This window comes from Haliotis cracherodii, unplaced genomic scaffold (genome assembly GCF_022045235.1).
Source record: "Haliotis cracherodii isolate W230 unplaced genomic scaffold, xgHalCrac1.p SCAF_3, whole genome shotgun sequence".
In the NCBI taxonomy this organism is placed as follows: domain Eukaryota; kingdom Metazoa; phylum Mollusca; class Gastropoda; order Lepetellida; family Haliotidae; genus Haliotis; species Haliotis cracherodii.
This window is the reverse complement of record NW_027266286.1, coordinates 18,508,596-18,533,568: the sequence shown is the minus strand read 5'-3', so window position 1 is coordinate 18,533,568 and position 24,973 is coordinate 18,508,596. Positions and strand designations below refer to the sequence as shown.

Below are 24,973 nucleotides of genomic sequence, written 5' to 3'. Positions count from 1 at the left end.
ATGATATGGCTTAACTTAGATGCTAATGCATATGCCAAGTGTAGCAGGGCGTGGAGTATCCCGCAGATGAGATCCTTACCTTGTCAACTTGCTGACGCGGCTAACCTCACTGGTCATGTGGACAAGGCATTCGACATCGGATCAGAAGGTCCGTGGTTCGAACCTCGTCACCGGACACCGGATGTTATGGCCGCTACACAAGTGTGAAAAGGGAAATTCTTTGCACGGTCAGATAAATCATAGTTGAATTGGAGGTGTGTTTCTGACGGAGACGAGCGAAGCCATCTTGAATTCTGCCAATGTCTAGATCTATGATTCAAACTTTATAATCATAAACATGTTCAAAGATGAAAACAAGAGCAATGTTTGTAATTCATATCCATGTTCAAGAATAAATAGGTATGCGATCTAAAATCGTGTGTATTTTGTTGTCACAAACTGGTCATGTTCATGGGTATGGAGATCGCGTGGCTCCTTACGGACTTGTGAATGAGTGGAAGGTTGTGCTGGCGTAATTTCTCATCAAATCAAAATACATTATCTTTTTTATTGCGCCAATCATATTACTGGAAAGTGATATTTTCTCAGTGCGAAATTGACAAAAAGTTCACCCGAAAGCTATGAACATGTGACATCATAAATGAAATTCTTATACATGGAGGTAACAAATGTATCTCACAAAGTGTGTTTAAGCCCTTTCTTAAACCATTTTGGAGACAAGATGGTCTTGATAACGCACACTATCGTATGAGGGTGGCTCGAAGAGCTTTGATTCAAAATGGTTGATCAAGAGATAAAGATTCAAACGAACGTATATCTTACAAAAATGAAAAACGGTGTTTTAGACGCCTTTGTCGCAAATCCAAAAAAAACGTAAAAGGAAGGAAGTCCTTACAGAAATAGAAAAATCATCTGAACTTGATATGCATCTTTTACAAAACTGTAAGAAAGCAAAGATCACAAACTACAGATATAACAAAACTCAACTATGAGGGAGAGAGTGCCACAACACCCTCGGACATTTGTAGATTGTGGGGAAAATATTACTCTGATCTAGCTCAGCCATATTGCCCAGACACTTTTGATGAAAATTTTCGAAAAGAAATATATTCTTCCCTAGAACGTATTCACGAAGAGATAGGGGCACATGATGAGGAACTAGAAAGACGATTTTCCACTGTAGAAGTAAATGAAACTGTTAAAACACTGAGTAGAAACAAGTCCCCTGGGCCTGATAAAGTTACAAACGAGCATATAATTCACGGGGGTGAATCCTTGATAAGATATCTGTGTGCCCTGTTTAATGCTATGTTAAGACTACAATACATTCCTTTTAATTATAGACTAGGAACGGTCATTCCTATATACAAGGGTAAGAATGTATCGGATCCCCGAAACTATAGAGGAATAACCTTAACTTCATGCATTGGAAAGCTGTTTGAAAAACTTATGGTTAAGCGCATTGAACTAAAAATGATAAAGTCAAATCCTGATTTCCCTTACATGCTCCAGTTCGGCTTTAGGAAAGCACATGGGGCAATAATGTCCGTTTTTACCGTTATTGAAAGTATTCAATTTTACAAACAGCGAGATTCTACAGTATATGCTGCTTTCTTAGACAATGAAAAGGCTTTCGACAAAATATGGCAGGGCGGCCTTTTTTATAAATTACACCAAATGGGTATCAGAGGAAATACATGGAAGTTATTACACCATAGCTATACAAATAGCCATGCTTTTGTTACTTATCAGGGTGAACAGTCAGATATATACCATGTAAGGCAAGGTGTCGGACAAGGAAGAGTTCTCTCAGCTTGGTTCTTCTTAGTCTTCATTAATGACCTTATAACAGCCCTTAGACAAGCAAATAGTGGTATTTGTGTATTTGGTCTAGATATTCCAACTGTTTTGCTTGCAGACGACACAACTCTTGTGAGCACCTCGCCACGAGGGCTTCAAAAAGCACTTGATACAGTACATTCATATGCCTCAAATATGAAACTGGAAGAAACTGGTTAATAAAACCATTCATGAATATGAAGAAAATATGTGGCGCAGAAAAGTTTCTGTCAATATAGGTCTTTCATGCTTATACACACAAAACTTACTCACCATATAGTATGGCAACTAGCATCTATGTACCCAGAACAGAGGTCAAGTTTAACATTTTGTGTTAGAGTTTCATCACGAAACAAAACTTTCAGGGACTGTTTATTGTGTAACAAGCATGCCTTTGATTATGATAATCACATTATATTACATTGTGGAGCTCTACTGCAGGAAAGAAATGAACTGTTTTCAACTTTTATTGATCTGCTTGATGTTGAAACCTATGTCCAGTTGGAATTACATGACGAAGAAGATATGTTGTCATTTTTCTTTAGTGCTGATACTCACTTCTCACAATGTATTGATATAGTTACATGGGAATCTGTTATACTGATATTTTCTGCCTATGTACTTACACTAAAGCCTTACCTTGATTATGTCCTCTGATCTAACCTTTTGTACTGTGTGAATGGCATAACACTGGTGCTACTGTCTTGTATTGCATATATGTACAGATAAATATGAGTTTGTGTGAATACGTTTGATTAATTATGTATAATCTTCGGATTAACTTCTGGAGGAAATAAAGAATCTCTCTCTCTCTCTCATAATCTTTTTTATTGCGCAATCATATTACTGGAAAGTGATATTTTCTCAGTGCGAAATAGACAAAATGTTCACCCGAAAGCTATGAACATACAATGCCATTTAGAAAGAGGTCAAATGTAACAAATGTTATATAAAGCTGACTACACGGAAAGGGTCATCTGACAAAATATATGACCTCTTAAAGTTGTGAAAGGTTTCTTAAATGGCGACAGAGCAAATATCGGAATTTCTAACTCTTGTATATGAGTTTTGGGCTTTAAGTATGCAGTGTTTCGGTGACTGTTTTCAGACTATTAACGTTTTGATAACCTTTGTAAAAAATTAGTCAAATCCAATTTTCATGCGCATACGTTCCTATACCCGGCAATTTATCTATGTAGATGCCAGATCTATGAAGGTAACTTTGAGTTGGTGTTGATACAAGCAGAGTGCTGTTGACCCAGTTCGAGATATCCTCCACATGTCTACCCTAAAACTGTTTGAAAGCTTTATTTAGGCCTGGAATGTTGTAAGCTTGATCAACCACCTCCTGAGCAAGTGTCTGTGGACGCTATTTGAAATATTGGTTGAAAGAACATGCTCGATTATACCTTAAAAGTTGTGAAATGTAAACCGCAAGGCTGGAGCTGCAGGCAAATTCCTGTCCATAAACGGAAAGCTTGCTATTGGACAATCTCCCTTGTCATAAAATCTTGTGGATAGTGTTTTGTCAGATTTTTCTCGACTGGTAACGAGTAACCGCGAAGTAGATAAAGTTCAGCAATCTCTAACTTCGGAGTGGAGATATATTCATTCTGAATGTGGATTAATGACATTGGTGCCGGACTCCATGGACCAGATAAAGCCTGTTCACTTTCCAGCTTTTCTCACAATGTACTCTTCAGCATGCTTGCCGTAAAAGGTGACTATGCTTGCTGTAAAAGGCGACTAACGGGATCGGGTGGTCAGGCTCGATGACTTTGTTGATGCATGTCATCAATCCCAATTGCGTGGATCGATGCTCATGATATTAATCCCTGGGTTGTCTGGTCCAGACTCGATTATTTACAGACCGCCGTCATATAGCTGGAATATTGCTGAGTGCGGCGTTAAACAACAAACCAACCAACCAATCTTACAATTACTGGCTGTGACCAGCGTACCAACAGGACACGATGTGAAGAACATGATGCTAGTCATTCAGCGTCTTGTGGTCTTAATGTATTATCGGGCCAGTATCTGTACTGGAGCGGACAACCGCACAGTTTTTATTCACCCACTTGGCAAAAGATTGGTCTAGATTTTTTAGAAAAAAAATGTTTCGAGCTTCCACGGCAACAACTTTCATAATTAAAGTTACGACAAGTATTTACCATTGCGGGAATATCCATGACTTCTTCCTCTTATTTTAATTTGAAACATCGCTCTAAAAGCACAAAATATAGTAGATGTATTTCCAGTGATGAGACCACCTATATCTCGAATCACAGCAGGTTTATCTCCTAATTCTACAATTAACTTGGAAAACTCTCGGATTTCATTGGTCATTCTGAGGATAAAAATCACACTAACCACTACTGATTGAAACATACGATTTGAGGGCCGCTGTAACCACGAAAGCTAATATTTATAGAAAAACTACTTCTTTCACAGTCGTCGATAGGCATTATTTAATAATAACATCCATTCCATATCCATTGCAAAACCATTCCTCGAAAAAATATTTTTTTCAAATTGCAAAGTAATTCTCTATTTCAACCCGCTTCAAATCAACGTCTACGAGCCGTGGGTATGCTGCAAACGGGAATGTCGCGAAACGACAGAGTATCATATCATCTACAGCAGTGCAACACCGGTCGAGGGGGCACGACATCCGACCCCGACGTCCAGCGTTGCTTCCACAACAGGCACCACTAGCTTGGTGCAGACAACATCTGAGGTTCAGAAGACAAAATTCGGACAGTATACTGTTGACAGATGAGTCCAGGTTTCATCTGGACAGCACTGATGGTCGTCCAAGACTCTACCTGCGGCTAGGAGACGTTTTAGTGACGCTTGTGTTGACATTTCGAAAAGCACCCACGTGGCTCTTACACTACCCCTGTTTTGGGGCGTGTCGCTTTGTCGCGTGTCACTCCTGTTACCAGGTCGCTCTTGTAACCATGTATGGGATTTGTCAATAGCTTTGTTATGATAAAACATTGATCAGACAAATGACCAATTAATATGATGTTATTTTCAATGACACAACAGTTACACCACTTCAAATGAAGTTTTCCGTTTTCCGATAGTACATAGAAGCGCAGTTGTTGTGCTTAATCAGAATTCATTAAGTATCTCAAATGATCAAATACGCTTGTATTGAAGCAAACATGAACACTTTGTTTTCCATTTTTGATCCTTTAGTTTAATCTGTCAGCCTCTCTGTTCAGAGATCCGAAAGCCCATGATTGATATTTTGCCATACTAACAGGGTTTTACCACATTATCTAAACATATTTATTTTCATCAAATAGCCCCTGTCATCCCTTATTGAGGTTGTGCTTATTGTTTAAATGACAGGCTTTGTGATCCAATCACATACACTCCTGAATAAATGCAACCTGTTTTACCTAGTGTACTCCTGTTGCCTTCTACAATTGAGGTTCCGAATATGACCTTTGATTGTGAAAGTTTGTCTTCAAGATGTCGCAATTCCTCACAGTGACAGTGACAACCAATGGCCAAGCGTAATTGTAGAAAACTCGAGAAATGTTTTCATATGTTTTATGTCCTAAATTAGAAATAGGCAATATATGATCTAACAACTTTCAGATAAGATTTAGGAGCATTGTCTTCAGATCTTATATATTTCCAGAATGATTGAAGATTTACCTATTCACTGTCAGTAATTATTACTTTGAATCTTGTCCACGATGATGATGAGACTGTGGTACCTAAATGTTGTATTTTCATATCCTGCAGAATAGCATGGATAAATCATGAACATAGTAGCAAGAGGACACACCGAACTATAATGAAGATGCAATACAACAAAATGCACATGCTCATACCACGAGCCATTGGACGATGTAATATATGTTCTGCCCTTTCAGGTGAGCAATGCTGCCAGTACGACCACCGGTACTATAACACCTTCATCTAGTGAGTATTGATACCGTGAACCTATTGTGCGTTATATGTGTACTAACAGTGTTATATTCATCTACCCATGACAACAACAGTGATTGCTCTATTTGTTATCAAACAGTTTAACAATTCATGCGTCAGTTCAGATAGGCCATGGGCTACTTAGGTCCTACGTGCACCCCCAACCTCCCAACAAAACTTACTTTTCCTGAAGCCTTAGAGTGTCCTGAACATGAAATCATATGTTAACATCGAAAATATAGGGATGCACTTCCTGTTTTCATCATATTTGCGGAGGTACCCTCAAAATCGCGATTTTGCATTCCACGTCAGCGTCATTTTTGTACTGCAACAAAAAGATCAATAAATGTCTTTAAAATTGTCCAATTTCCATGTGTAATATATCAAAATAAAGCTGAAGTTATTCCAGTTACGATAATCTTATTTGCATATAAATATAATGACAAGTTTATTGGCTATTAAACTTTTACTTAGTAGAACACACATATGCAAATTCGCTCCACGCAGAAAACGGATGCATTCTATATATAATATGCATAGAGCTTCTATTGACATTATATAATCGAGCTATATCCATTTACAATGTACGACTACCGATCTATAGATCGAGGGTCCCCACTTTCGCAACTTTCAATTTGATGTAACGTGAAAGGATAAGCAGCGTGGTGAAATGAAGTCACTTTAAACTATCTGGGCAGATGATCCGGATGATCCGGTTGTGCTATCAGCGTATTTTGTGGCACTGTTTCGGGAGTAGTTTTGTTAACGACTGTACAACCAGATCACTCAAAGTGAACATTTACGATACAAATCATTCGAAAACTCCGTAGAAGTGTGCCTTATTTCTGATTATGTGGCCCCAGATATCCCAAATGTGAACAATAACATTCCCTATCTCTAGTGTAAAACGCTGTGCGAAGATCACAGCTGTTCTTTCTTATTCGGGTGGTGACCTTGCCTTTCGTTCGAAGGACCCGTGAAGATTCCGGGGTAGAATAGTTCTTCAGCAACCCATACTTGCCGTAAAAGGCGACTATGCTTGTCGTAAAAGGCGACAAACGGGATCGGGTGGTCAGGCTCGCTGACTTGGTTGATACATGTCATCGATCCCAAATGCGTGGATCGATGCTCATGATGTCAATCACTGGATTGTCTGGTCCAGACTCGATTATTTACAGATCGCCGTCATATAGCTGGAATATTGCTGAGTGCGGCGTTAAACAACCAACCAACCAACCAACTTTCGTTCGAAGCTGTCACTGACATGCAAGCAGACTTTACCTAATAAATAAAATACCACACTCATTCTCGTTGGATACCATTTTTACGAAACACGTGAACTTATCTGCGCGTTCGGTTCCAAATTCAATTTAGCGGTGTTAAATCTACAAGTAACCTAGATCTACATTGAAAATACAGTATGTTTATCCCCTAAATGGCATAGTGATTTCATGTAGATGTTGTTAAGGAGTACCCCTAAGGGCTTTTAATGACAAACATTTGACAATTTACAAGTACTATAGTCTATATCCGATTGCAAGGCTTTTTTACTTTAAGAAAGCCTTTATGTTGTCTCAACAGCGTTTACACACTGGACACATTTATGTATTTGTGAAATGAAAACATGACTCAGTTTCATCTTTAATAGTCTGGCTTTATATTAATTTGATAGCAAGTACAGGCAGATTATGTCTTCAGCTGCCGGAAGAGTTACCAATCTGAAATCGTTTGACAAGACTTCCCGCTCTATTGCTGTGGAATGGCGTAGACCACTCAACCCTAACGGGTACATCTATGAGTACATTGTCGACGTGAGGACGGACCTTCGGTGTGTGAAGCGGGTCACCATTACCTGCACTGGATGTAGCAGAAATATGGTAAAATGTGCACCAGATATGTACAAGATTCACTCGTATGTAAGAGTCCTTGACAAAGTACATTGTGCTCCCATTCGTCTTCATGTAACAATGTAATTTCTAAGACTAGGTTAAATGACCGAATAATTGATTACTAGTACTTGAAGAGAGGCATGTTACTCGCAATGGTTTTGATGAAGGAGACATGGGTGTTTAACGTCGTGTTCAAGAGTATATCACGCATATAGTGACGTGTGTGTGGCTGTTTGTGCTAGTGTGGACATATGCCAGTTTTATAGTGCCGTCCCACCAAGTTATAGATACCATGCCTCAGTTACCCCAATACCGTATCGATACCACAATAGGACACATTATGCTGACTCCAAACCTACCAGTCTGGGTAAAAATCAAGTAATATCCTTTAACGTGTTTCCGACCAGTTCTTGTTTTATGCCTAGCACAAGGCAGGATAACGACAAGTACCATATTTTATGCCGTTTGGGTATGACGGGCCCGGGGATCAAACCACCAAAACCCAAGTGGAAATATACCCATTATTGGTTTATAGCGGTTGTTTCAATCTGTGTTTCATAGGTAGTGTGAAGCTGGTTCACATGCTGAGTAAGAGTGAGTGGGTGAGTTGGGTTTAACGCCGCTTTTAACAGTATTCCAGTTATATCACGGTGTGTCAGCTTAATGTGGGAGGTAAGCCCGAAGTGATGCAGGTCTCAGACGTTTACCACTTCGGTGAAACTCACGAGCACGGGTATGGTGCTGACAAACCTGAAACATAATGGGGGCGAACCAGGATTCGAACCCACAATCATAGGTTTCTTGCGTTTCCAAGGGACGCAACTCTGCACAGCGAATCGCGGCACCTTAGACGACTGGGCCACCCGTGCCCCCTGCTGAGTAAGAAAACATTAAATATATAACATGTACATGGTACAGCGTTTACAGTTTGATTCTCGTTTACAGTGACAAGTTATGTTTCCATATTATGAGAAGTCGTCACAATATACTGATGATATATATGTTTAACATTTGTACAGATCATGCCACAGATACAGATGGAATGTACAACAAACATGACAGTGATGATATCTCATGCTGACATTGAAAATATCGGCCACGTCATACAGCACAACATAACAGGCCTGTACCCAGATACCTCCTACAGAATAGAAGTAGTTGCTGTCAATGAAGAGGGGCTAGGCACAACGGACCATGTGAATTTGCACACACCTGAAGAAGGTGAGGCGAAATCTAATTTTTTAGTTATGAATTGTGTGTATTTGTGTGTTTGTCTGTCTCTGTCTCTCTCTGTGTCTCTCTGTCACTGTCTGTCACTCTCTCTCTCTCTCTCTGGGTGGGTGTGTGTGTGTGTGTGTGTGTGTGTGTGTGTGTGGCGGGGTAGGGGCTTGTGTGAGGTCGGGTTAGGGTAATGGGATCTTGCTGGGAACTCCCAATGTGTCTGTTGTTGTGTAACATGCATCGCTGTATATACTACAACTGCACGTAAAGCAGGACTATTAATTTTACAAGTTCAGGTTCCATGTCATCACACAACGCTAAAGCTGATGAACAAAATTACAATCTATTCCAAAGTGACAGAATATTTGTTATGATTGTAAGACGTCCAGCCCGAATGTAAATCAACACGTTTGTCAATGAGTTACACCAAGTATGGAATAAAGATATCGGCAATGTGACCATCTTTTATTGCTTTAAACAGGCAATGTATGTTATGTTCTATCATCTAAGAAAAGCGGACCTCAATCTAGTAAGTACATTGCGAAATACTTTTCATTAAGAACGGTTAAACATTTTTTTATATTCCCTATCCAAAATATACGTTGAGCTATTGTTTAATTCAGATTTCTAAGTCTAAAAGAAACATTTGCAATTAAATCTGTTACAACGCTCACATGAAAATCGGTTGTCACCAAATGTATAACGTAACTTATACATCCCAAACCATAAAATCATTTCCCACTGTTATGGAGCATATATTGTCAACATTAATTGCATTATATTGAATATTAATACTTGATTTACGGACAGTGGAAAGCAACCTATTCACCATATTAACATGTTATCATTTAAATATATAAATAATATATGAACATAACAATTCTTTATCATATTACTGAAACCACTTAATTGTACAAAGTAGACACAATTTTTGGCTTAATTGTAGCCATACATCAGAATAGGTTAAATCTGTTTAATCTTATATATTTTGAAATATGTTTGCTTAATATCGTTTGAAACCTCCAACTGAGCCCTTTTCCCAGGAAGCTAAATCTGAAATGCTCCTGCACATATCAACAGCATAGATGAATATCAATCCCAAATATCTATAGTTTCTGGTCCTTCTTTCTAGGGTCAGGCCTCTCTTGCAAATAAATTTACCCCTCCTCAACAAACGGGGATTTCCGCGCACGATTCCAACACATTCAGTTGTCGTGGAGCTTTCTGTGTTAATCAGGCACCTTTATCACACAATCATCAACCAATGAAAAATAACAATAATTGCTGTTTGATATCAGCGCTAGCATGACCACAACCATGCTTATGATTAAAGATAATTGATATGATTATGAAAAAGCAAAGAACATTTTAGGCCAACTGTAATACAAATCAAAAATGTATAGATTCCGACTCTAAATGCTTCTGTACACGCTATTGAATATGAATTATTGGGCCGGGCTTTCATTGCGCTCTCACAAGTAGGTAAACTCTTAACAGCTCATACAACACAGATATATTTCAGCTGCTGGTGAACCTACAAACTTCAAGGCTCGAAGCAGGTCATCAAGCGAGATAACTCTGACATGGGATCCTCCACAGCCCCGACCTGGTGTGACTGAATACAACCTAACTGTGTATGAAAAACAGGAAGAGGGCGAGGGTTACGACACCTTGCAGATCATTCACTTTTCGGGTCAGTTGTTTTCGGTTTTGGACTTAATCACTTTAAGAATTGACCTTAAATCAGTTTTAAATAACACATGAAGTCATTTAATGTATTTTAGTGTTATAGGCGCGATAAGCCAATCCGATAAACATAAATAACCTACAAACATCAATGATGCCTACATACTAAATAGACTATTACCTGTCGTTCCATTATAGTAAGTATAAATAGAGGTTTCCATATGTGTAAACAAATCTGGCTGCAAATCATTTCAAAGCATACACATTCCAGGTATGTGTGTCATCTATTTGGGATTTACGTTACTAATGCTCCAATCCTGAAAGGCAAGATCCCTACTATAATCGTTTGGAGTATTATATGTTCTTCCGTTATGTTCCAATCATAACTCAACATCCAAAGGCCAGAATCGCTCCAAACACAACAGCAACATCTGCAGCAATGTGAAGTAGTGCTTAAAAAAATCCCAAAGGCTCAATGACTGAGGGTGGATAACTCAAAATTCTTCTTAAGACTGCAGCAATTGTCTTGGAAAATAATCGTCCAATGAGTTCCACATTTGGCATGCGACCAAGGAATCAGATACCCATCAACTTTGCAGGACGTCCAATGTCACGAAAACGCACTGTTTGGCAGCCATATTGGTTTAAAGGTTTTTGCCTCTCTGTTTTAACACTTATATCACTACTTGTCTTTACAAATCGTCCGCTCTGAAACTATTAGAGCAAAGGCTTCCAAACTTTGCACACTTTGTCTCCATGCACCACCCCACAACATTATGTTAGCCAAACCTTGATATGTCTCTTGCTGGTCGCCATTTTGAATGCTACTTCTGGCTATAAGTTGTCATAAACATTTTTACTTGACTTCGTTATGATGATGTTCCATGGAAAGTTATCAAAGTTATCAAAGTCCATGGTTATGAAAGTGGTTGCAGAAACTACTTCCTATATTGGCTATTAACCAATTTCTGTTCTTGATCACATGTAGAAAGTTTCGTGAATTTGTGGCTATACTGGATTTAATATTTTCATAGCCGATTTATCCTTTTTGTTTGGTACGCATCTTTCGCAGTCATTCTTTTTTTCTCTCTGCCTCTATCAGCTGCAGTACTTTCAAAATGTGCTGCTACTGTTTATCTCTTACCGTTTTCAGATATTTTAATTAGTTATATTAAGGACACATTGGAGTTTTTCCCGCTGTAATCCTTCTCATAAGGTGTGCTATAAAAATTCGTATCTTCTCGTATCTGTCTCTGTCTCTTTGTCTCTGTGTCTTTCCCTCCTCTCTCTCTCTCTGGCTCTCTGTCTCTCTCTCTCTCTCTGGCTCTCTTTCTCTCCTTCTCTCTCCCACTGTTTCTCCTTATCTATGTCTCTCTCTCCTTTCTGTCTCTCTGTCTCCCTCTCTCTCTGTGCCTCCCCTGTGTCTCTCTCGCTTTCTACTCAAATATATTTAATCAACTGTCAGAGTTCCGATTTAGTCCACATTTTTATTTTGTACATTCACCGTGAATGCCCGTTGCATACGAAAAGTCCAAACTTGTAGTTGTAAACCCTTTTAGTAATGGAACTTCAAACAAACAACGACGAAGGTTTTTGCTTGATCCTCCATAATTGAAAAAGCAATGGGGGCAATGGAATTATTTTATTGACTCTTCTTTCGACCAAAATCAGATACACTGAGAATTGACCTTTCTGTATCCCAACCTGTATCCTCCAATAAATATCAGTGTATCTTGAATGAACTGCCATGAATATAAACCAGAATCCTAAAATGTAGTTTAGGATCACTTGGACACCTCATCATTGCTGCAACATTATACATGTTTTTAATTATTTCACCGATTTTTGTAACAGCGATAGCAAAATAACCATTAATTCAGTTTTGTTCACGTTATCTTTGTGCATGTAGACTGCTGGTACTACATACCACAAACATACTATGCCCGTAGGCCCAGCAGACAAGAAATCAAATAATTTTGAAGATATACTTTGCCTTTTGCGGACAACCGCGGGTCCGACTACTTTCATATTTGCCATTTGTCTGCTACCTGAAGTGCTTGGTACTTTATGTTCATTAGTCATATGGTTTGGCAACCATATTGGATTCAAGTTTTAACAGTGTCTTTTGCGGACATGTCTTCAAAATCATTCTCCTCTTAATTTACTGAATGAAATACTTCAAAACGTTTTGCGAACTGTCTCCACACATTACACATCAAGTATGTATAGACGTTTTGGATATCCTTTTTAGTTGTGGCCATATTTGATTTAATTTTGATAATATGTTTCTCATAAATTGAAAAACATCATTCATATCTTGCAAGGTTCTTTACAGATAATATTGAAAGTTTGTATGATGTTTTTGTACCACGTGCACCCAGTTTTTTGTTTTTGGTTGCATGTTAAAAGTAGCACCGCTGAGCGTTTATATTTGATTATAGTTGCATGTTTATTACTCTCACGGAGTCCAAATCCTGAAGGTAGCTTTCAGAGACCAAAGCGCAACAGACAGACTTCCGCAGTATTAATAAAGATGTAAAAATCTAGACCTCTTTGCTGTCAATTCTATGTCATTACTACTGTGTTTATTATTCCACCGAATCAGAGATGACTTCATGACCAGTTGCCCGAATATGTTCATATTGTGCATGTATATGTAGACAGTTGTGTTCTCGATACCACAAAAACAAACAAAAACATTGACCAAGGGAAGATAATTTTACAAACCGTAATTTTGAAAACATATTTTGCCCTATTGCTCCGCAACCGCTTGTCGCATTACTTTCAAACGTTTTATGTGTCTGCTTCCTGATGTGCTTGCCAGTTTATGTTCTTTGACGTTGGTCATTGGTCATGTGATTTGGCAGCCATATTGGGTGTAATGTTTTCACAGTGTGTTTTACTTTGTTTTGGGTACATGTCTTCAAAATCATACTCCGCTGAATCTGCTGAATGAAATGCTTGCAAACGTCTTGCGAATTGGCTCCACACATGATACATCGAACAGTTCTAGTCATTATTGGATGTCTTTGTTTTGTTGTGACCATATTGGAATGTACTTCTGATCAATGTTTCCTCATAAATTGTACTTTTACTAAAAATCATATATTGTTTCTTCATAGAATATACTGAAAGTTTACATGGAGTCGTGTTTAAGCGTGCGTCAGTTTGTGGGTGCAAACGTGAATACGTTTGCTGCGTGTGGGCGATTTTGCGTGCGAAATTTTGTGAGTGCTATTGTGCAGGTGTGCGTTTGTGTTGCGCTTGCGGGCATGCTTATGCATACGTTAGTGCGTTCGTACGTTCGTGCATATGTGTGCGTATGTTTGTGTGTGCTTGCGTTTTGTTCGTACGTTTATGCCCCTGGAACCTACCTTTGCTGCTTGCAACTATATTTTGATAGACATTGTGATTGTAATTGTATTTGATAGATGGTGTTGATTCAGCTAGCTTTATAGTGAAACTTGTCTTGAGTCGAAAACGTAAAGTGGGCGCATAATGTGTTGGATCACAATATCCCTCATCTTTGTTTTCGCTGCATGAGTTATGTCATATTGCTGCCTTGTCAAGCTATATTAATATTACACATTCATGGAATATAACCGACAAATAGGAATATAATCCAAACAGGAATCCGTTATCACAGACATGATTATGTCACACAGTTTGAGCTTGATTGAGTCCAGTCAAGAGGTTGAGGGACACCCTATATAGTATTTTGATACGTAAACAGCAAACAAGGAAGGCTATCAAACATATGATATATACTATCTACGATGCCGAACATATTTGAGGATTATATATGCAAACACCAAAAGAGAAATGACTCTATATATCAGAAACACTTGAAATGGTATATATAGGTATAGTGTTCACGTTGACAACTTGACATTCAGATGCTTGCGTAACAATTGATCTGTAGAATGTGCTCTCTGGTTATTAGGAATTTGTTCAGCAGGTTTGAAGACGTTATGACAAAAATATAGTCATGTAAATTCAAGCTACCTAGCGAGCAGAAGGAGCGTTCGACAAACTAATGATTGACACTCACACATTGAGCTCACACTAAACATACAATGCCATATGTCGATAAGAGCGAAATTCTTGAAGGCTATCTTTGAAATTATGGTCATCTTGATTATATGCAGGTTGGTACTTTGTCACAAGTATTGAATACAATTGTCATTCTAATTAGTTTGGTCAAATTTGCTATTCTTACCTTAACACCAATATTGGTTTGACATTTTACAACTGATGAGTGTAGCCTGTTTTGCGCTTAAAAATTCGTATCATTGTCAGTATAATTATGACTAATTATATTTATATACAAATATTCATTATATTGCGTTTTGATACTTCTCTTACAGGGAGTTGGGGACGATATTTTCAGATTGGGCAACTAAGACGTATACCTTTGGCAATCTCTCCAGCTACTGGTTTTACAAGTTTGATATTGTAGCTGAGACAGTCATTGGTGCTTCGGCTATTGTCAGCAGCAGCCCCGAGAGGACGATGGAATCAGGTACTATAATTACGATGATTCTGATGTTACTATGCAATATATATAAGCACATACATTCTATACAGTGAGCAGTGGCCATACATCTTGTCATGAGGTTTATTTCAAATTAGTATTATGGCATAATTCAATTGCAACGATGCAGAAATTATAAGTTATTATCAATAATATTATTAGTTTTTATATCAGACTGATGATTTAAAGACAACTCTATGTCAGCATACTTAAAGATCGTAAGTTTGTTACGTGTCGATTCCCAATTGAAACAATAAGTTAATCTAGAAATATGAATTTAGTGTCAAACCAACAAACAACAAATGGTATTACAACTGTATTACACAACTAACTAGGTTAACATATCAATACAAATTACTACACAACAATTACTATGGCCGTATGCAATAGAGTGGTAGTACAATATTCAATGACAGTATCAAATACAAAATGGGAAGGCAGTGGTGACAGCAAAATGTTCAGTGTTAATAATAATCCTCTATCCGCAACCGTGGTCATGCTTCCGATATAGGCCTAGGCTGCAGCTGGGAATCCGGGATGAAAAGTGATGTTCACACAACGGCTGATGTCTTACCAGCTTCCAGCGCTTTGTACACAGTGCCAGAGCAGTACAGTGGCATTTTAACATCACAGAATATTCCACATACTTTTATAACGCTTGACATCCATCCATACTATTCCGGATGTTTACGAACATCTAAATAAAATCCTCACCACTGCTTAAATTGAATAGTACTACATTCCTGACAACGAAACATTGACCAAATACAATGCAATGATCTGTCACCGAAGCTCAACAGAAACAATGTAATTCAATTATAATCATTTTTAACAGTACATTACATTGCCATATAATAACTCATATCTTCAGAGCCAACTGTTTCAACGAACTTCCAGATCACGAAACTCCGAAAATGTATTCAACATGGTCCGAGTGTCGTGGAAGTGTGCCAAACAGAAGGATGGACGAAATGGAAAGATTGTCAACGCCAATTTGAATTACTTTACAACCGTAAGATAAATATATTAATAATACATTTGTAGTGATGTATTGTAAACCGAAGCGTATTATTAGCAATAGTGACGTATTCTTTTGTCATACAGCATATTTACAGAAAACGCCTTATTGAACTAATGAACTATAGTAGCGGGTCCACTCCAGGGATTCGAACTCACGATCGGCAGATCCTGTCACAATGCGCTGTCTCGGGGAAAGTAGCCATCCGTGACCTCACAGTCTGTGAACCAACAAGGATTATATATGCAAACACCAAAAGAGAAATGACTCTATATATCAGAAACACTTGAAATGGTATATATAGGTGTAGTTTTCACGTTGACAACTTGACATTCAGATGCTTGCGTAACAATTGATCTGTAGAATGTGCTCTCTGGTTATTAGGAATTTGTTCAGCAGGTTTGAAGACGTTATGACAAAAATATAGTCATGTGAATTCAAGCTACCTAGAAACAATGTAATTCAGTTATAATCATTTTTAACAGTACATTACATTGCCATATAATAAATCATATCTTCAGAGCCAACTGTTTTGACGAACTTCCAGATCACGAAACTCCCAAATGTATTCAACATGGTCCGAGTGTCGTGGAAGTGTCCTAAACAGAAGGATGGACGAAATGGAGAGATTGTCAGCGCCAATTTGAATTACTTTACACCCGTAAGATAAATATATTAATAATACATTTGTAGTGATGTATTGTAAACCGAAGTGTATTATTAGCAATAGTGACGTATTCTTTTGTCATACAGCATATTTACAGAAAACGCCTTATTGAACTAATGAACTATAGTAGCGGGTCCACTCCAGGGATTCGAACTCACGATCGGCAGATCCTGTCACAATGCGCTGTCTCGGGGAAATACATCCGTGACCTCACAGTCTGTGAACCAACAAGGCCATAGTTCCCAATGTGATTCGGTTTCAGGTTTGCATTGGGGACTTCATGTGGGGATGTTGTGGGTCGGGGTACTTCAAAAGGGAGTTTGGGGTTTGCTTTACCTGCTCCTGAGCACAGGTATCTCAAACAAGAGAAAGGCCCTTAAACCACTTTTGCAATGGCTGATTCTACTGGGTAAAACGAAGCTTATCCATGTATCACAACGCACTATTTGACATGCTTTAGATTGTTATACAAATGAGTACTGGATAATATACAGCTATTCCACGCTCAACATTAATTCACAGTTGTGCCTAGTTTTATCATCAGGACGCACATTCTTGTAAGGTTTGCTTCACTGAAAACCTCAACACAAACTAAAAGCTTGTTTAACATGTATTGATTATTTTCTTTCCAGCAGCCGGCAGTATAAGTGGAACCTGTACGGCAGAATATTTACTTCTCAGCCGGAGGAACTGACTGCATGTGGGACGAGACTGTCACGGTTACCACCGAATTCATGTACGAGTTCCTGGTGGGTCATGTGCGAAAAACAAGAAGACGAATGTGTATTTTCTCTAGTTACATAGGATAGTTTCATGTCAAACAATATGTATGCACATCAAGAGATATTTTAAACCAAATTGATATTTTCTTCCATAGATGACATTTCTGACTACAGACTCACACACATACATACACCATTCCACATGACGATAGGAGGCATATTATCTATACAATACCATATCAATAATCATCTCCCGGTCCTATTTATCGTATGGAAGGTTAATTATGTTAAGGTTCGTCTCTACAACAGAGGTTTTGCTGGTGCCTTTTTAAGTTAGTAAATGCCAGTTTCTACATACAAGGCGGACGTAAGTATTAATATTTTTATCCGAACTTAATGCATACCAAATCTGACTGTTCATGCATCAGAGAAAGCATGTGCCTATGTAATACGATTGAATTTCAATTCAATACCTTTTGTCTCAATATTTGTCGTTTTTTAATGTACACATCCAAAACAACAGGCCTACAATTTAATGTCTTGTTATTGACAAATCTATATGTATAAATACATTTAATATAGTAGTTACATGCATTTAATCGTTTGCTTGCAATTGCATAGCACCATTACAGACGGCAGTTACAAATTCCGTGAAAGAGAGAACTGAGAAATCGGAGACGCCATCATTGGTCATTTGTCCCCGCTGTCTTCATGATCGCACAAATGGCCAAGTAAACACCACAGGGTTAATGGTGTGTCGAAAAGACAACTGTGGGCAAGCCAGTAAATATTGGGATCTTCCTCCTGTTTGACTGTGTTGATATATTTGGGGAACTATGCGCAAACGCATAAGTGAATTTTCGATTAACAGCTGACTCCCAAGGTGACAAAAAGCTTAGTTGATCGTGATCACATGTTATGCAAAAAGAGTCGACGTAGAATTAAAGTTCAATCGAAATTGTGTCATTTTGTTAAACTCTCTTGAACATAAAGAATTGAATTTTTGTTAAGTTCGATAGTTTTGCATTACAACAATGTACTTGGGGCATTTCAATCTACAGGAATTCGTTACCAAACTACTACTGTAGTGGATTATGACAATATGGCCAACTGGAATGAAGCCAATGCACAGGATTTTGATATTACCTTCAGAGCAACAAAAGGTGACTGGCTTGATGAAAATATTCGTAAGTATAATATGGGAAGCCTTAAAGATTAAATACAAGATGCTAATAATTAGTTCAAAATCGTTCAAACGTGCATGCAGGAAGAACCTGAGGCTAGAAGTAGGCTGATCAATATCCGCTGTATTGTAATGCCAAACGGTGTTTGCGGTGATTTATACTGGGAAAGGGTCACTCTAAGCACAAACTGGGGCTATTCCCGCTTTTATGTTTTCGCAAAAACTCGTTAGTCCCGCAACATGGTGTCGTTAATTCCCCATCTAAGCACTAATGGAAACTATAACCGTAAACTGTATTCAAACGTTTGTGTATATTTACAGATTGTAGAAAACATACTTAACAATGTAATTAAGGCTATATTTTTCTGAATCGACAGGCTGTAAATGGGCCTGAGTGTAAACTGCACATCCTTTTAGCTTCGCTTAGCAATGAAAATCATTTTCTAAAATCAGGGCCCACTTTTTTTCATCACGTGGACATCTCAACTAGTCACCATTTGTAAATATAATCGTTCCATCAGGTTGGCTTACGTGGGCTGACATGTGTAAATCGTAAAGTTTTATTGGGTTGGCTTAGTGTTGCAAATAATTTTCTGAAATGATGGTCCACTTTGTTCTATCCAAATTTGTGAAGGCACAACAGTTTAGCCAACATTTGTAAATCGGGTGATTCATTATATATTATATGTTGGCTTTCTTAGAACTACACTGCAGTATCAATATTGTAATATTGCAGCATTTAAATACACCTATCAGGTCTAAAACAACTTGTCATTTTGTCACACTTGATGTTTTAATGTGTCTGGAAACCATTACTTAAATGGGTTACTGGTTTAACATCTCTGTAGCATAATCGTGTAAGCCAAAACAAATTCTACTCAATGATGACTCGGATTCCTTATTCGAATATCTTGTGTCACATACTAGCTGACACAATACACTGGTAAAGCATCCGGTTTTTTTATATCAAAATTCAACTCACACTCTGTATTGTCATTCCTGTATTTAGTTTTGTATTTACAGGAAATTCAAGTTTACTTTTCACCCTCGGAAATGAGTATTGCAGTGGAAACACGAAAAATCTATTTTGTAATGGAAAACTCCCCACAGGAGAAACATTTATGTAAGTAATGTTAGAACAGACCAACTTGAATGGTCACAATATATATATTTCATGAAGCGGTTTGAAGAAGTTTCAAATCCAACGTGGATATGTTCTGTGTTTCCATACATTATTTTTACATAAATTATTTTTGCAACGATTTGTTTGGTTTCAGTGTGTATGCATTTTCTTGCACGAATCATGGATGTACCACGAGCAACAGAATAGAAATATCAACACCAGGTAAACATCAATTTGTTTTAAACGTTGACTCCATGATGAACATACCTGTACTTGAAGTGACTATTGTATCGTTTTCATCGGTTTGATGTATCTCAAAATGACATGTGTTTTATCTCCAGTACCTGTAGTAGTACCTGTTGCTGCTGTGGTCGGAGTTGTAGTTGCTGTGGTAGTTGTCATGCTCGTTGTGATAGGCATCTTTATCATTCGGCGACGAAAGTAAGTGTGATTTATTTAAAAGCAGAATTAAGCTCTACAGTCAAACCCTGATTCTGATTTAAAGAAGTAAACATTTATGTGTAAATGTGATTGTAAAAAGACATGTAATCATTCTACAATGCTATTTATTATCTCAATCTCATTGTATATATCCTTAGTATCATATTTGCGCACCATTGTTACCTGGTCACAAATTATGGCTGATGGTGCATGGATTCATAACATTGTTCACTTTAAGCAAAACACATCAGTCACACTAAAACATTTTGTTTTCAAGTAAACTTGTTCTTTTGTGTCGTATTTTTGCGCTTCAAATCTTGAATAAGCTATAGTTGTTTCTAGTTGATGATATTCAACCAACAGACATACCACAGGCAACAATGTTAGCAATCTCTCGAATATTCTCATACTGCCATGATATAGCCGTCACGTCTTTAACCAAAATTCACAAATAAAGGCCTACACGATATACGCACCTTAATAGTGTCACATGGGGTGTGTGTGTCTCATGTGCTGTATCTGAATAAAAGAGAAGCCTGAAATGCCCAATCTACTGCCAATATTGTATGGCCATGTGTTTCACGGGCTCTGGAAAGTCTTCCATCTCAAATGTTAATCCCAGTGAAGCATACAATGATGATGACTAGCATTCGGAATAAGTCACACACCACACAAGTGTCGTTAAGAATGCCCCATTGTAAACTTTTCGAAAGTTAAGAAACTCTTCCCAGTTTCCACATTTCCCGCACTTGAGATTAATTCAAAGAGCTGCAGATGAAAAAGTATGATCTTGTAATCATTACCAAAATGAAAGATATGGACTTAGTTGCTGCAGAAGCAAGATATCACAAAGTATGCAGAGCTCTGTATGTAGCAGTATAAGTAGAAGGACAGCTTCGGATCAAACACAGAAAAGTTTGGATGAAGACCTTTACTCAGAGAAACAACCAGGTATAAAGGCAGAAAAGGCTTATGAAATGGCACCCCTGCTACGTAGGTTCAAGTCCTTCTTTGGACAAAAGGGTATTTTATCGGAAAATGATCGTTCACACCGCCTGAAGATGAGGTTGCGGAAACATTTTCAGTACTCACTAATCTGCTAACAGCCTAATCCTTCAACACCAGAACACTTTTCTCTTCTTCGTGACATATCTCTTCATGTTGTCCTTAATGCAGCTTAAGTACGTGTACTTATTTTTCATGCAGCACGGTTACTGAAAGCAGATTTGCAAACATGTGAGGGAATAAACATCTTAGCCTCAGAAAAACAAAGGAAGTTATTTCACAGAGCCTACAGTGGCTACTGCAATTGGTAGTTACAGACAAGGACCAAGATGTAGAACAGAATTAAGGAATGAAACGGATCAACGACGTTGATCAGTCAGGGCATTGCACATTATGCATCACACAGAAGAAAAAAGTTGCAAAAAAAGTCAAACTTGTGGATCACTCCACCAGGAAATCGGCCCAACAAGAAACATAATATGTTCAAGAAATATTGGAGTGAAGGGTCTCTTACAAGACACCATCCATAATCTTCTTCAAAAGAAATGTAAAGATTGCCCTAAAATACTTAGCATTAACAGGAAAGACGTTCATGGATTCACGCCTACAGGATCAGCCCATTGCGTCCAACACATTTGGCACAGGATTTGCTCTGCTTAAAGGAACACAATATAACAGATGAGCGCACGAATTAGTTATGGAAGCAATGGCAATCGCAGTCTCTCTCCAGTTATGGTTGGAGAGCATTGTTCATGCCACGGAAGTAGAAGGTCTCAGAAGCAAAATATAGTCAGGCGGAGACAGTACAGAAAAGGATGGAATAATACGTGAGACTTTCAGAGAGTCGTGGAAAGACCTAGCAGGGATGCAGCAGTTGTGTGCAACACTCTGGAGCTCTAGTGAGTTGGTTTATTACCAGCCACGAGAGCGCAGCCTTCATAAGTGCCACAAAGCAGATGTGTGACTTTCTGGAGGATTGTGTTTACATGAGGAATCAGGACTACACAGACTGAGGAGGGATGAGGCAGATGTGCAAACCTCTGTCTGTTTTCAGAACTTAACTCATTCTTTCACTTATGTGAATGCTGATGCGAATGCTTGTCTGGTGCTGGTAAACATTGCAACTGGATTTATAGTACCAGACAATATGACACACATTTTCTGCATGCTGAGGGAATTGGTTGGGAGCACATGGAGAAGTTCATCAGTTATTGAACACAATCACAGCTTTGGATCACCATTATCACACTTAAATTTAAATATATTTGGCACTCTGACGGTGAAGCCAAATTTTGAGAAACTGCAAGCTGTTCATTCTGTCAGTGAACTGTTTGGAAGATTAATAATATCAAAGTGTATAAGTGTAGATCTGAAAGAAGTACTGACATATGAACTTACCAGAGTACCCTTTTTAGACGGAACTCTAAGAAAGAACATTAAGAGTGTTTTGCTCTCTGAACTTGGGAGGGGTGTTCCTGTTCACGTAAGGCTCCTTGTGTCCGATAGGCCAGTATTGACAGCTTCCATATTGGCTGAAAGGGGTGCTTCCACATTTCGAGAATTAGCCGATACACACTGTACATCACAAGAGGTGAACGCTTCTAAAGCGAATCTTCAGCTGCGCTTGAAGTAAATATTGCTGGAGCGAACACTTCTATTCCAAGGCAATGTGATAAGTAAATCAGCAATCTGGTCAACAAATCTAACCTAGTTGCATTTTTAAATGCAAGCTAGTTTAAAACTAGTCCGCAGAAATTGCGTTGTGACGCAAATTTTGCTCCGGCAGGTGGTTTCAAGGAAGGTTCAGATACGGTATTGATTTCTCTTGGCCATTCATAGCCTTTTGAAGTGCTGAGTTCAGATCAGGGGGAAGCAATCACACGTTTGATGTTTCATGCACCCAATGCCTGAAGATCACAAAGGAGTAGGCATCCAGTCTCCAATTACAGATGTTGCTATCCTGGGTGTCCCCATCTTCCCGAGGCAAGGGCGTTAACTGAATATAAAAGTCCAGTTTGCACCCTTGTCGAACTAGGCTCAAATTTCTTGTCTCAATCGTAGCGCACACAGTGGCTAGTACGACCAATGTTGCACAAAACAATTTGAAGCGTGGTTCTAAGTTACAGTAAATACGTATAATGTAGCGCCCGTCTTTACGTCCATCTTAGATTTCTCAAATTGTTAAATAGTTAAAAGTGACCTGTACACATACCTAAGAATCAATAAAATGCAGAAGAACATTTTCTGTACTCAGATACAACATGTTATATTCACATCAATCTTGTGTGGATATAACAAACAAACACTGACCCATAAAAATAAACTGATACCACAGGCTTGACAACCCCCTTGAGACATAAAACTAACAGAATATGAAATAGAACCTACCGCATATTTGGTGTGCTACTTTAATAAAATTTTAAGCTCCTGCTCAAAACTACCGTTTCGACTATAACATGACGTGACCGGTAAAGAGATGTCCTCAGTTCTGAAGCACTATCATATTTTATTCATGAGATGGTGCCCGTCATTTTTCTATTGAACTAGTCTTCCTGGTGACAGTCCTGTATCATGATCAAGCAATAGCACATACAGACATGTGGCTGAAATACACACAAGATAGTGGCACGCAGTACAATAACAAAATGAGAAACAAAATGTCATCCATTACATGTTCTTGTATTGAAGTCTTTTACCGTGACTGAACTCATTAATCAGTGTACCCATTCTTCGATATACTTATAAGACTAACTTTCTCATTTCTTATAGAAAAGCACAAATGAAAAGGCCTAAGAAGAACAGAGATCAAGTCATCGCCAAGGTTCGTCCAGAACTAAATCACATATATGACGAGATTCCTGATGCTCAGATGGTGACTGTCCACAGCAGTCGGAGCCATGAGGGTCACGTCAACTATGTGTCTGGACAGTCCACTCGAGATAGATGTAACACGTATGACCAGCTTGCAACCTACCCAAATGCAGATGGTCATGAATATAGAAGGATAAATATTGAAACCAGATTTAAATAAGATAAACAGAAGCACGAGTTGCTTGAATAAATGACATGTTTCTGCAATGCAACACTTACTACACATCAGTACAAATGCCATGGATATATACTATCGTTTGTGACAAATATGTACTCTATGTATAGGTCCAAGAATGTACATTTATGCGACAGTTGTCACGAAATATGCCTAATATTCTCGAAAATAATTACATATTTATAGAAATATATGTTATTAGTATGGGTTTTTTTTCAAGCAATTAACCATTATCAGACGTCTGACTATTTCATAAGGTGATGGGGGGGGGGGGGACAGGCCACACTGAAATTTGGCATCATCACTATTTGATAGTGATTCATAAACAAGTGCCCAAGGAGTCGTACGGAGTTGGAATCGTACAATCGACTAGACCCAGACCCGTGAAGATCCGGGCTAGAATAGGTCTTCAGCAACCCATACTTGCCGTAAAAGGCGACGAACGGGATCGGGTGGTCAGGCTCGGTGACTTGGTTGATGCATGTCATCGATCCCAATTGCGTGGATCGTTGCTCATGACATGAATCACTGGATTGTCTGGTCCAGACTCGATTATTTACAGACCGACGTTTTATAGATTGAATGTTGCTGAGTGCGGCGTAAAACAAAAAACAAACATGATCATTCTCGTGAATATGGAAAGGGTTTTAT

The 24,973-nt window shown here is 38.4% G+C and overlaps 1 pseudogene; it reads left to right on the top strand.

Annotated features, from left to right (window-relative positions):
* Positions 1-24,307, top strand: LOC139475266 (receptor-type tyrosine-protein phosphatase S-like; annotated as a pseudogene).
* Positions 24,308-24,973: the final 666 nt, after the last annotated feature.